The following is a 14,807-nucleotide window of genomic DNA, read 5'->3' on the forward strand; positions in this document are numbered from 1 at the left end:
ACTCTCAAAAGATTTTCAATGCGTCCATAGAGGAAAAGCTACTCAAAATTGATGATTTGGCTAAGAGCGTTGATAGAATGTCTAGTGATGTTGATGCTTTGAAAGTTAGATGTGCTCCTCCCAAAATCAACATGGATGAAACTTTGAAAGCTATGCATGTTTCCATGATTGAGAGCCAAGAAAGAACCGCCCAAATTCGTGCTAGACATGAATGGCTTAAAAAGGCGTGTTCTCGTGATAAGAATCACGAAGATCTTAAAGTTCTTGGTGTGACTCCCATTGAATCTTTGTTTTCTTGTGTAAAACCTAATGATTATGGGGCTGGATATGAATCCACTTTGGTTGAAAAGTGCCCCAATGATTCCGAGTCCATCTATCTTGATGCTAAAAACATTGAAAGTGGAGTAGAAGATGTTAAAACTTTGAGTAGTAATGAAATTACTACCGTGGATTTCAAGGAATTCAATTAAGATAGTTGCTCCTTGATTGAATACATTTATTTGATGCAATCCATGTTAAACTCTCCAGACGCTTATAGCCAAAACAAGGCCTTTACCGATCATATCGTCGAAGCTATGATAAAATCTCTTGAAGAGAAACTTGAATTGGAAGTCTCTATCCCTAGAAAGCTTCATGATGAGTGGGAACCTACCATCAAAATCAAAATCAAAAACTATGAATGCAATGCTTTGTGTGATTTGGGTGCTAGTGTTTCTGCGATTCCAAAGTCTTTATGTGATGTTCTAGGTTTTAATGAGATTGAAGATTGTTCTCTTAATTTGCATCTTGCTGATTCTGCTGTCAAGAAACCCATGGGAAGGATCAATGACGTTCTTATTATTGCAAATAGGAACTATGTACCCGTGGATTTCATTGTGCTTGACATTGATTGCAATCCTACATGCCCTATTATTTTTGGTAGACCTTTCCTAAGGACTATCGGTGCTATCATCGATATGAAGGAAGGGAATATTAGATTTCAATTTCCTTTAAGGAAGGGCATGGAACACTTTCCTAGAAATAAAATAAGATTGCCTTATGAATCTATGATGAGGGCCACTTATGGTTTGAGCACCAAAGACGACGATATGTGATTCTATCGCTTTTATGCCTAGCTAAGGGCGTTAAACAATAGCGCTTGTTGGGAGGCAACGCAATGAATTTATCTTTTTCTCTCTGTTTTGTTGCGTCCACACCATCACAATTCTGTTGTGATTGTGTTTTTTGTGTTTCTTTTTGCGTTTGAGCCAAGCAAAACCTTTATGACTAGTCTTGGTAATGCTTGTTTGATCCTGCTGGAAAAAGACAGAAACTTTTCGCTCACGAGATGATTTTTCATTTTTATTAAGAAGGAGATTTTGAGTTGATTATTTTTGCTTCTGGTTGATATGCCTTTTTCCCAGGCATTCGTAATTTTTCATATTTTGAGGTACCAGAATTATACGAAGTATATAGATTTCTACACACTAGTCTGTTTTTGACGGATTTTGTTTTTGTTGAGTTGGTTGCTTGTTTTGATGAAACTATGGTTAGTATCTGGGGGTAATAGCCATGGAAAAGTGAGAATACAGTAGCCCAACACCAATATAGATAGAATTCAAATTTGCTATAGTACCAAAAGAAGTGGTAGTTTGTTTTCTTGTGCTAATGTTATCACGAGTTTCTGTTTAAGTTTTGTGTTGTGAAGTTTTCAAGTTTTGGGTGATATTCTCATGGATGATGAGATTAGGATTGGAAAGATCTCAAGCTTGGGGATGCCCAAGGCATCCCAAGCCAAATTCAAGGACACCAAAAAGCCTAAGCTTGGGGATGCCCCGGGAAGGCATCCCCTCTTTCGTCTTCAATCCATCGGTAACATTACTTGGAGCTATATTTTTATTCACCACATGATATGGGTTTTTCTTGGAGCGTCTTGTATCTTAGGAGTCTTTTCTTTTTGTTGTGTCACAATCATCCTTGCTGCACACCTTTTTGAGAGAGAGAGACATGCACTCATCGTGATTTTGCTAGAATGCTCATAGTGCTTCACTTCTATCTTTTGAGCTAGATACTTTTGCTCTGTGTGCTTCACTTATATCTTTTAGAGCACGGCGGTACGTGATTTGGTAGGTGGCTTATGCTATGAAAGTAGTACCAAAGGTGATAGGTACCCAAAGAGGATGCAATAACCTCCATCTTCATGTGCATTGAGTAGAAAGAGAAGTCTTGGTTCCTCTCAATTAGTTTTGAAATGTGGATTTGGTAATATTAAGAGTTATGTTAGTAGGGTGTTGTGAAACTAGAAATACTTGTGTTGAAGTTAGTGATTCCCATAGCATGCACGTATGGTGAACCGCTATGTTAGGAAGTCGGAGCATAATTGATCTATTGATTGTAATCCTTTGTGTTGAGGTCGGGATCGCGCGATGGTTAACACCTACCGACCCTTCCCCTCGGAGTATTCATTTAGCACTTTGTTTTGATTACTAATAAAAACTTTCGCAACAAGTATGTGAGTTCTTCATGACTAATGTGAGTCCATGGTATAGATGCACTTTCACCTTCCTTCATTGCTAGCCTCTTTAGTGCCGTGCAATTCTCGCCGGTACACAAACCCACCATATGCCTTCCTCAAAACAGCCACCATACCTACCTACTATGGCATTTCCATAGCCATTCCGAGATATATTGCCATGCAACTCCCACCGTTCAGTCTCATGACTTTTGCTGTCACTCTCATATTGCCATTGCATGATCGTAAGATAGCTAGCGAGATGTTTCCAACGTCATACGCCATGCTAGATCGTTGCACATCCCGGTACACTGCCGGAGGAATTTCCTATAGAGTCATCATCATTGTGAGCTTTGAGCTGTGAGTAAATAAAAGTGTGATGATCATCATTATTAGAGCATTGTCCCATGTGCGTAAAAAAAGAGGCCAAAGAGCCCAAAAACAAAAAAAAAGAAAAAAAGAAAAGAAAAAAAAGAGAGGCCTAAGAGCCCAAATGAAAAAAAGAGAAAAAGAGAGAACGAACATTGCTACTATATTTTTCCACACTTGTGCTTCATAATAGCACCATGTTCTTCATGATTGAGAGCTTCTTGCTTTGTCACTACCAATGCTAGTGGGAATCTTTGTTATATAACTTGGCTTGTATATTCCAATGATGGACTTCCTCAAAATTGCCCTAGGTCTTCGTGAGCAAGCAAGTTGGATGCACACCCACTAGTTTTCCTTTTGTGATTTCACATACTTATAGCTCTAGTGCATCTCTTAATGGGCATCTCCATAGCCCTTTGATAGGCCGAGTCAATGTGACCATCTCCTCCTTTTTGTGTCACAACCACCACCACACTCTATACCACCTATAGTGCTATATCCATAGCTCACGCTCATGTATTGCGTGATAGTTATAAAAAGTTTGAGAAAGTAAGAGTGCGAAAACAATTACTTGGCCAATACCGGGGTTGTGCATGATTTACATTAGTTGTGTGAGTATGATGGAGCTTACCCAGACTATACGATTTTGTAGGGATAACTTTCATTGGCCTTGTTATTTCGAAAGGTCATGATTACCTTGCTAATTTGCTTGAAGTATTATTGTTTTCATGTCAATAGATAACTATTGCTTGGAATCTTATGGATATGAACATTCTTGTCATGTGAAAGAAGTTGCAAAGGACAACTATGCTAGGTAGCATTCCACATCAAAAATTCATTCTTTATCACTTCCCTACTCGAGGACGAGCAGGAGTTAAGCTTGGGGATGCTTGATACGTCTCCAACGTATCTATAATTTTTGATGGTTTCATGCTATTATCTTGTCAAACTTTGGATGTTTTGCATACCTTTTATATATTTTTGGGACTAACCTATTAACTCAGTGCCAAGTGCGAGTTCCTGTTTTTTCCATGTTTTTGACCCCTTTCAGAGGAGATTTTGAAACGGAGTCCAAACGGAATAAAATCCCCGAAAAGAATTTTGCCATAATGGAACAAGATCAGGAGACTTGAGAGCAAAGGCAGGGGGCCCCAGGGGCCCTAGGGGCCATGGGGAGGTCACGGCCCACAGGCTTGTGGGCCCCTTGGACGCCCTCTGCCCTAGGGGTTGCACCTGTATATTCCCTAAAAATCCCAAAAAAATCAGGAGATCACCGAAAGTACTTTTCCGCCGCCGCAAGCTTCTGTCTCTGCAAGATCCATCTGGGGCATGTTCTGATGCCCTGTCGGAGGGGGGATTTGGATACGGAGGGCTTCTTCATCAACACCATGACCTCTCCGATGATGCATGAGTAGTTCACCATAGACCTATGGGTCCATATCTAGTAACTAGATATCTTCTTCTCTCTCTTGGATCTTCAATACAAAGTTCTCCATGATCTTCATGGAGATCTATCCGATGTAATCTTCTTTTGCGATGTGTTTCTCGAGATCCGATGAATTGTGGATTTATGATCAGATTATCTATGAATATTATTTGAGTTTCTTCTGATCTCTCTTATGCATGATTTCTCATCCTTGTAATTCTCTTCGAGTTGTAGGTTTTGTTTGGCCAACTAGATCTATGATTCTTGCAATGGGAGAAGTGCTTGGTTTTGGGTTCATAGCATGCGGTGACCTCACCCAGTGATAGAAGGGGTAGCAAGGCACACATCATGTTGTTGCCATCAAGGGTAAAAAGACGGGGTTTTCATCATTGGTTTGAGATTATCCCTCTACATCATGTCATCTTTCTTAAGGCGTTACTCTGTTCGTCATGAACTCAACACACTAGATGCATGCTGGATAGCGGTCGATGTGTGGAGTAATAGTAGTAGATGCAGAAAGTATCGGTCTACTTGTCTCGGACGTGATGCCTATATGTATGATCATTGCCTTAGATATCGTCATGACTTTGCGCGGTTCTATCAATTGCTCGACAGTAATTTGTTTACCCACTGTGATATTTGCTATTTTGAGAGAAGACTCTAGTGAAAGCTATGGCCCCCGGGTCTACTCCATACCATATTTACAGCCTTACACTTTTTACTTCGTTGCACTTTCCGCCTTCAGATCTCACTTTGCAAACAATATTCAAGGTATTGACAACCCCTTTGAAGCGTTGGGTGCAAGCTTGTTTGTGTTTGCGCAGGTACTATGGACTTGACAAGACCCTCCCACTGGATCGATACGTTGGTTCTCAAACTGAGGGAAATACTTACTGCTCCTGTGCTGCATTACCCTTTCCTCTTCAAGGGAAAAACCAACGCAAGCTGAAGAGACGACAGAAGGATCTCTGGCACCACTACCGGGAAACAACTTTTGTTGACGTAGCATATACCAATCCAATATCTTGTTTCCTTTCTATGAATGCGATCAAGTGATCCATCAATCCGATCAATCATTACAGGACCTATCACTCCTACAAATGCAATATTGATGGAGTTCTACATGATCACTTAGAGTCCTCATGACTCACATATTACTGCGAGGATTACGTCATAGTATATCCACCAACTTCAATAATCATGGCCATCTAATCTCCAAGACCAATCCACATAGGTTCGTAAATCAATTTGAGAATTCCAAGTATATGCACTTGCTATCCACCGAGAAACATGGTATCACGATCGATATTATCGGGCTAAATCCAATTTACTTCGAACCATGTGGTCTATGTCATCATCGATACTCTATTAATATTACCTACTTAAATCCAAGACTCAAGTCCAATAAGAACTCTTACTCGATACTCTAAGTCATTATGGTAAAATCATCAAATTACGCCAATTACTTTCTAAAGTCATGTATACCACCAAGAACTTATTGTTCGCGATCATAGTTATCCTACTAAATCCAACCTTACTCCAAGAATATGTAGGTTATGCTACTGTATCAACTTGTTCCACCAAGTTCATCTACCTTTATAAGGGTCTTACGATCGACCAAGATAATCTAGCTGTATCTTCAAGACAACTATCATCGTCACAACAATCTTTAGTATAATACTCCTATATCACAGAATGGTCTTTCTTATGGCATCAGGGTTATGGTGCTAGCTTGAGAATGAGCGATACTCGTTCACTGTGATCAGTTGTTCCATAAGGAACCTAGTGCTAAGCGGGGTCCTAATCGGGGCTCGACGGGTGTTCTGGCAAGTCAGTGTACTAGACACGCGACCAAAAAATTGAGCCGAGAAAGGCTTGTGGGCCAGTATGGTCTAGAATGGTTTTCCGATCTAGAGGGAAGAGCACAAGTCCTATGGTTGCGTGTGGTTAAGCATAGTACAGTCAGTGTCTTGAGTGTCAGTCATGCTTCGAAGTGGATCCTTGGTGCATCTTGTCTTGCTGGCCTTCAGTTGTCAAGAGGGGTGAAAGAGAGAGAGAGTAGCATAGAGGGGAGTGCCTAAGGGGTGCTACAATGCAAGCGCAACCAAACAAGCATTGAAAAGTCTACTCAAACAAGTGCCAAAATCTTTTAAAACATCAAGATAAGATAGGTGATATAACCGCATGCTTATTGCTCAAGCAAAAGTGCGACTTATATCAAAGCACAAACAATGAAAACAAACAACACACAACATGGTCCATTCAAACCATTTCACGTACTCGACTTTGCATAGGGGATTTACGACTCATCCTACCCTAGGATTGTCGGACTCGACAGTCGTGCTTGCTTCATGCTCCGCAGAGGAGTCCGCTAAATCTTCTTGACCTTCTCATGGTGTTGTCACGCCTCTTGTTGTTGCTCATCGAAGCAACTCGATTGAGTTGGAAAGAGCCCTTGAGGTCTTCTTGTCTGGGAGTTGTTGACGAAGGTGGTTCTTCATGGCTGTCATTGACAGGGTCTTCTATTGTCTTCGTGATCTTGTCAATGTCTTCTTATCTTCTGAGGCTTTGAGAGTCCCAAGTGGACAACTTCATGCAATGCCATTTGCAAGGCAAGATAGAGTTTCAACCTTCCAGTCATACTGACCGCGATATCGACACCTAGAGCGGTGGATGAAGAGAACCATTTTCCTGCTCACTAAGGTGAGGCGGACCAAATGGCGAGGTTCTCATCCACCGGTGGTGGTCGACACAACCTTAATGTTGATAGGGTCTCTCTATTAGGGATGCAGGTCATGGTCTTTCACACATTATATCCTGATTGTCATAGGTGAAGGTGGCATCATTCTGGGACAGCGCCAAGGGTGTAGCCATCTTCTAAGCCTCGGTGTCCTTGTTCCTCATGGAGGTACTTCTGTTGGTGCCGTCTGATCGTAGCTTGTCATCCTGGTCCTTCAGCACAAGGGTGGTCACTTGGAAGGATTGCTTCCTTCCGAGTCGCCCAAGAGGATTTTTAAGTAATCCCATGGTCAGGAATGAGGGTGCTAGTGGCTATTTGCATGTTTGGAAGATGCAGACGAGGGATGTCAAGAAAATAAGAGTGGGAGTGATAAGACAAAACTTTTCTTCCTTTGAAAATTTAGGAGAGGTGAGAAAGATACAGGTTGTAAATACTTTTGAAGAGTCTAGAAAGCAGTTTATCCTAATTAACGTTCATGCTAATTAAGGGCTTCCTACAGTCATGATTGCCCTGATACCAGCTTTGTGGGGACCCTGACTTACGAGTCGAGATCGGCAAATGAACGTGCTGAGTGATCCCAGAGATCAATGCTCACCAAACACACAGATACTGAATATTAAGAGTCTTACATCCATACATATCGTTTGGTACAATAAATGACCATATCGGTCAAGTCTTACATATAAAGGGCCTTGAGGGCCAACACATCAAACCGGACCAATAGCGGAATTATTGGTCGAAAGTGTGAGCCCATGACATCAGCCTTAACCTACAGGCATTCTAACTGGGAAGCATCCTAGCTCGCAAGAACGTCACCGAGTTACTCTTCACCAAATCATGTTCTCTCATACCTGGTCAATGAAATAACCAGTGGCAAGCCAATATGTACTTTTGATTGTACTCGCAAACAGCCCATGATATAAACAATGCAAGTGAAGAATAACAATAACATGCGTCTTGGGTGGAATTCATCTTGGTGGAGTGGTCATGAATATGCATCAAGTTAAAGAATTACTTTTGAAGAACAGGTTATAGATATAAACATATCTGTCGAGGGCCGAATCATCCGGTTTCACCCTATATGCCAAGTCACCGGACCTGGACATATCATTAGTTTCATAATGACTCTTTTCCCATCACAACTCACAACACTTGGTTTATGCGGAAACGACTGGATGTAGTTTAAGAAGCACCACCCAACTGTCCTTGACCGTGGACACGGCTGTTCGAATAGTTTTACACTCTCCAGAGGTAGTACGCTAGACCCACGAGATCCGGGAAACTTCCGTGTCATCCACGACTCGCGGTATATATCATACCCGAGGTAAGTACCCGATCAATGCCTTTCCCGTGACGATACTAGACAAAGAGGTCCACTCAATTGGTACCCAGCCCACATGTTGTATGTCTTACGAGCACCGACTCTAGACACTAACAACCATGCGGGGACCAACGGTGTTCCTGGAACTCATAAAATGGCATAGTCGTCCTACCTGGCACGACCCCATCACGAGAGTGACCACATATCAATCCCGCCACTAGTAATGTGGCTCTTTGCTAGCACCGACCAGAGTAATCAACAAAGCCCCGTCCCATAAAGGGGTAACGTGGTCGTACAGGTAAGGTTGGGATGGTCGACACATCATAAATCTATTCCCATTTCCGAAACCATACTCACACAAATACCCGGTGCACCACTTCACCAAAAGTGGCCACCTGACTCATCACCACCCTCGGGCATTAGTGGCACCCGACGGGGTTTTCACAAACCTTTGATTTATGTCATCATCATGCTAATGCTAATACTATTCTAACATTACTTGTCAACATGATACTAGCATGATCCTCAAAGGGGTAGGATCAAGCTCAATGCATATGCTCTGGAGGAGCCATCGGTAACATCACATCAAATGATTTGCCGACACTTATGATCATATGCAACAGAAATACTTGCTATTTTAACATGAAATATAACATGTGCTCAGTCATGGTCAAAGGGTTGCTTGCCTTTGCTCTCATAGCTCTCGCGGTCTTTGAGGTCTCTGATCCAACTCCGAGAACACCGTCTACTCATCAACTATTGTCGGAAACAATCACAGTCAGCCACACAACTAGCAGAACAAAAGTGCTATATAAAATAGAAGTTATATTTTTCTTGGACCTCTCTGGTCATATGAAAAATACCTGAAGCTTGCCATAGGAGGTTTGGATCATCAATGATTTTTGAATGGAGGAAAGGAGGAGTAGGGGATTCTTTATGAAGCCCACAGAAATTATTAGGATAAAAATGAGTGGAGGCACTCATTTAACAGAGAATAATTTTAGAAATATCTAGGAAGTTGTTTCAGTGGATTTGGAGTTGAAACGAATATTCCAGGAATTTTCTAATATGTAATAAATAGCAATAGGAAGCTATTTATGTAATGCAACAGAATGAAGCCTGATAAAAATGTTAACCAAGGCTCTAAAAATAGGGCATGATATTAGAAGGCTCTAGAAATTGGAATCAGTACATTTGGAGTTGATTTGAACCCTGTAGGATTTTCACAAAGTGGGGCCAAATATATTCAGATTTGGATTTAAATAATAACAACACAGAAAGATTGCTTGGAAAAATGTGCAAGGCACATATTTGGATAGCTCTGAATTTTAGGAACCTGCAGGAGATTGAATCAAACAATTTGGAGTTAGAATGATTTTTGAATGGGATTGTGAAGTTCTCCAAAAAGAGAAAATCATAAAAGGCTTCAACTCCAGGAGCTATCCTGCGCCCAGGGCGTTAGATAGGCCTTCGGGCCGGCCCACCAGCTCAGGCTGCCAGCAAAGGACTCGCCGAAGGCGTACTTCGGGGATTACGCCTCTGGCATGGGGAAGCCTCCATGAGGGACCCGTCTCCACTTATCCTGGCCAATGGGCCCGGGGACGTCCTAGAGACTGACCAGTGGGGTCGCTGGCACCACTGGTAGGCGCTTCTTCCTCCTCGTGTGCTCCCGCATGCCCGACAGAGGAGGGAAGGTCCGACACGCCGGCGGTGCTTCCCGGCCGGTGCGCTCGGTGGATCTCCTGCATCCGACCTGGGCGGTCAGCCCCCCGCAGAGGAAAGCTTGGCAGAGGGGCTCCTGGCCGCGACAATGGCTGACGATGGTGAGCGTGGGAAGGCCGAGTCAGGTGGGGAGAGATGGAGCTAGGTGGAGGGGGAGTTTCGGGGGAACGAGGGGGACACCACAGGATTGCCGAACAGAGGGAAGGGGCTCAGGAGAGCCCGAATTTTGGTTAGGCCGAGGCGGCATTCAATGGCCATTGAAGTGAAGGAGAGCTCGAGAGGGGGATTGGGGAGGTTCGGAAGGTTGCTAGGAAGGGAGGAATAAGATGTGAGGCGGCAAGGGCTCAGGGAAGGCTCAAAAGGAGGGTGGAGACGAGGAATGTCCGGTTGCTCCCTGGTGCTCTCTGGGCACGGCGGCCACGCGTGCCAGAGCCACCTTGGTTGTATCCTGGCGTCGGGGAGGGCTTGGACCGGTCAATGGGAGCGTCCTGGCGCGCTGAGACATGCGGCAACGGTCGGATGAGGTATGGAAGGAGAAAACAAGGTGTAGTGCGCCTAGTTTGCAGGTCAGGGTGGTGGTCACCATGGCCAGCTGTGCCTACAGGGCCCTAATGACCATTCAAAGTTGTCTGGGAGGTGGGGCATGCTATCTGGAAGATGAGTGAGGAGTTTGGTCTCTAGTGAAGTTTATTTGAATGGCTGTTGACCGAGGTTAAGTGTGCAGCAGCAAACTTAGGGCTAATGGTGAGGGCCATTACCTGAGAGATAACGGGAAAAGCATGTCTAGCAGTCTTAGGCATGGGAGGACTACATTCCTGCAAAGTTTCAACTCAAGCAAGGAAGTGTAGCTAGTACTTGCTGTACAAAGATATATTTCAGCCATAATTCAACTTGAGGATGTGCTGCTCATTTTCTCCACATGAGCATGCCATCTCTTGGCTTTAAACAATGCTTTGGCTTGCTAGGGACCCTCTGGAAAGAGGTGGGGCCTTTGGCTTAAACATATGTTGGGCAAGAGGTGTGAAGATGTGATTCCAAGGGTAAAATGAGGAATAGTTACATGGAGCCTCTCTCCAATAATTGACCAGTGGCCATGGAAATGTTAGTGGAGGTAAAATGTAACTATATGAAGCTGTGGTAGAAAGTTGAGCTCAAGGGTTAAACTGGAAGGGGCCAAAGTAGCCATTAAAGTGAATCCACACATGGTGTTTGATGAGTGGCAAAGCAACCATATGGACTTCAATGGATATGAAACTTAACAGGATCAAATAATAGATAAAAATAAGCTTGGACACCAAATTTGGGATTTGGCGGAGAAGGTTTCGAATGTAGATTTGGAAAACCCATGAAATGGGCAGAAATGGCGTTCTGACTACAAATCCATTCAAATCACTTCCCACAAATCCAATATTTGGTGTGGGGGCATTAGTTGATCATTAAGGCATGCACAAAAAGTTTGGGGTCTCAAATCACTTCCCACAAATCCAATATTTGGTGTGGGTGCATTAGTTGATCATTAAGGCATGCACAAAAAGTTTGGGGTCAGATGGAGAAACTTTACAATGTAAAGTTTACCAAAGTCAGAAATCAACACAAAGGGTTTTGAGGGGCTTGGGACATGTTCTTCTATTCTCCTTGATGCACCACTTGGCGTGGATGCATTATTGGAGTATCAAAACATGTCCACCAATATTGAGCATAATTGGAGACACTTGACAATGTAGAGTTGCTCAAATTTGGATCTGGACAGATAGGGTTTTAGAATAATTAGGGGAGTCAAATCAACTTGGATTGAGATGAAACTTGGCAAGATCATCAAACATATCATAGGTTATATGCTGGAATTTTTACTAGAATTTATTAATAATATTTCTTATAGAAATACTCCAAAAGCTTGAAATAGGGAGGAAAGGTTTTGAAGGTGTTTTCCCAATATTTTGAACATGACCATGTGTTGAATCTCATATATATGGAATATATATGCTCAGTGAATTTCCCTAAATTTTCTCAAATATTTTGAAAGCAATAAAAATAACTTTCCTTCATAAGAGACCATTTCTGACCTCATAGAAAGGCATTTAAACAAAATAATAAAATAACTTTTAAAATAATGATATTGTGGTTTCTAGAAGACATTTTTATTATAGGTTTTAAATAAAATAATTGGTGCAAAATAAATTCCCTAATTTGAGGACTTGTAGTACAAATATCATCTGAGGGGTTTGAAATTTTAATTCAAAGAAATTCCTTTTGGTGAAAATAATATTTGGTAAAAATAGTTGTTGGTCCTAAACACATGGCATGATCATTAGGCAGGAATTTTGGGCTAAGAAGGTTAGTCTGGAGAGTAACATAAATTGTTGAGAAGCAAACACAAGCATTCAAGCAAGCAAGCAAACAGTAGTCACTTCAAGCATCACGAGCATTCACAAAAAATTTAATTGGTCCTACTTTTTGAAATAAGTTAATTAGTCAGGGAAGCTAAACACAGGGTGTTACACAGGATTGATGTAGTCGAACTTCTTCGCAGTCTGAATTGCAAGCGTCACACGAACTCCGTCCTGATCTAGCGCCGAGCGGACGGCACCTCCTCGTTCAACAGTGGTACAACTTGATCACGATCTCCGCCTTCTAGATCCAGCAAGAGGGGTCGAGAGATAGATGAGTTCCCCAACAACATGACAACGTGGTGGTGGTGGTGGTGAACGAATCCAGCAGGGCTTCGCCAAGCTATGTTGGACTTATCTAGACGAGGAAGACGATCTGTGGAGAAGAGGGAAGCACGTGGCTTTTTCTGGTGTAGCTTGCCCTCAAAACCTCCACTATATATAGGAGGAACAAGAGGGAGGGTTGCCTGGACTCCTACTCAAAGTAGGAGGGCTTTGGCTGGGCCAAGGGGAGGAGTCCTCCTCCAATTTGGTTTGGTGGAGGACTCCCTTCCTACTTGTCCACCTCCTTCCTTTTTTTTCCTTTTTACTTTTATTTTTGCCTTTGGCCGAAATAGGTTATTTGGCTGTCCTCACCATCCCAAGAAGGGTTGGAGTGCCAACCTTGGGCCTATTAGGTCCTCTTCCGGGTGGGTGGCCCGTCCCGGTAAAACCCCGGAACCCATTCATCACTCCCAGTATTTTACCGACAATGCCCAAAATCTTTTCGGAAGACAAATGCAACATTCCTATATATCAATCTTCACCTCCGGACCATTCCGGAGCTCATCGTGACATCCGGGATCTCATTCAGGACTCTGAACAACTTTCAGTCACCAACATACATAACTCAATACTACAGAAACGTCACGCAACCTTAAGTGTGCAGACCCTGCAGATTCGAGAAGTATGTAGACATGACCGACACACTCTCCATTCAATATCCAATAGCGGGACTTGGATGCCCATATTGGATCCTACATATTCTATGAAGATCTTATCGGTTGAACCTCTATGTCAAGGATTCAGGTAATCCCGTGTAACATTCCCTTTGTCCTTCGGTATGTTACTTGCCCCAGATTCGATCGTCGGTATCTTCATACGTATTTCAATCTCGTTACCCGGCAAGTCTCTTTACTCGTTTCATAATACAAGATCCCGTGGCTAACTCTTTAGTCACATTGCTTGCAAGGCTTGTTTGTGATGTTGTATTACAGAGTTGGCCCGAGATACCTCTCCGTCATAGGGAGTGACAAATCCCACTCTCGATCCATGCTAAATCAAGGGACACCTTCGGAGATACCTATAGAGCACCTTTATAGTCAGACAGTTACGTTTCGATGTTTGATACACACAAGGCATTCCTCCGGTGTCAGTGAGTTAGATGATCTCATGGTCATTGGAACGTATATTTGACATGCAGAAAACAATAGCAACAAAATGACAGGACTACATGGTACGTTTATAGTTTGGGTTTTGTCCATCACATCATTCTCCTAATGATGTGATCCCGTTATAAATGACAACACTTGTTTATGGCTAGGAAACCTCAACCATATTTGATCAACGACCAAGTCAACTAGAGGCTCACGAGGGACATTGTTTTGTCTATATATCCACACATCTATTTGTGTTTCCATACAATACAATTATAGCATGGACAATAAACGACTATCTTGAAACAGGAAATATAATAATAACTATTTCCTTATTGCCTCTAGGGCATATTTCCAACAATGGGCTGGTTCGTTGTCCTCTCACTCCCCCAGAGATCAAGGTGCGCCAAATGAGCTCCTGTCCTAAGATATGGCCTCGACCATGACTACTGGAAAACAGTTTTTTGCCATCTGCCTAGTCTTTGCCATATGCTAGTTGATGGCAAAGAGTGTCTTTGCCGTCAGCTTCAAGAAAACAGACGACAAAGCACAGGCTGATGGCATAGAGTGTTTTTGCCATCAGTCACATCTTTGCCGTGTGCTAGTGGACGGCAAAGAGTCCGGAGGCACACGACAAAGATGTAGATGGGCCCACCTGACCGCGGGGTGGTTAGGTCAAACTAGAGGCCCTTCTTTGCCGTCTGCTAGTGGACGGCAAAGAGTCCAGAGGGAGACGGCAAAGAGTCTAGACTCTTTGCCGTCCACCGGCAGACGACAACGCGCTAACTCCGTTAACGTCTCCTTCCCCCCCACCCGCCCCTCTCTCTCTCTGTAACGGTCACCCCGCGCGCCCCCCTCTCTCTCTCCCAATACGCGACGCCCACCGGCCGCCGCCACCACCGTCGAGCCGCCGCCCCGTCGCGCCACCGCCCCTGT

The sequence above is a fragment of the Hordeum vulgare genome, chromosome 3H (genome assembly GCF_904849725.1).
Source record: "Hordeum vulgare subsp. vulgare chromosome 3H, MorexV3_pseudomolecules_assembly, whole genome shotgun sequence".
NCBI classification, from domain to species: domain Eukaryota; kingdom Viridiplantae; phylum Streptophyta; class Magnoliopsida; order Poales; family Poaceae; genus Hordeum; species Hordeum vulgare.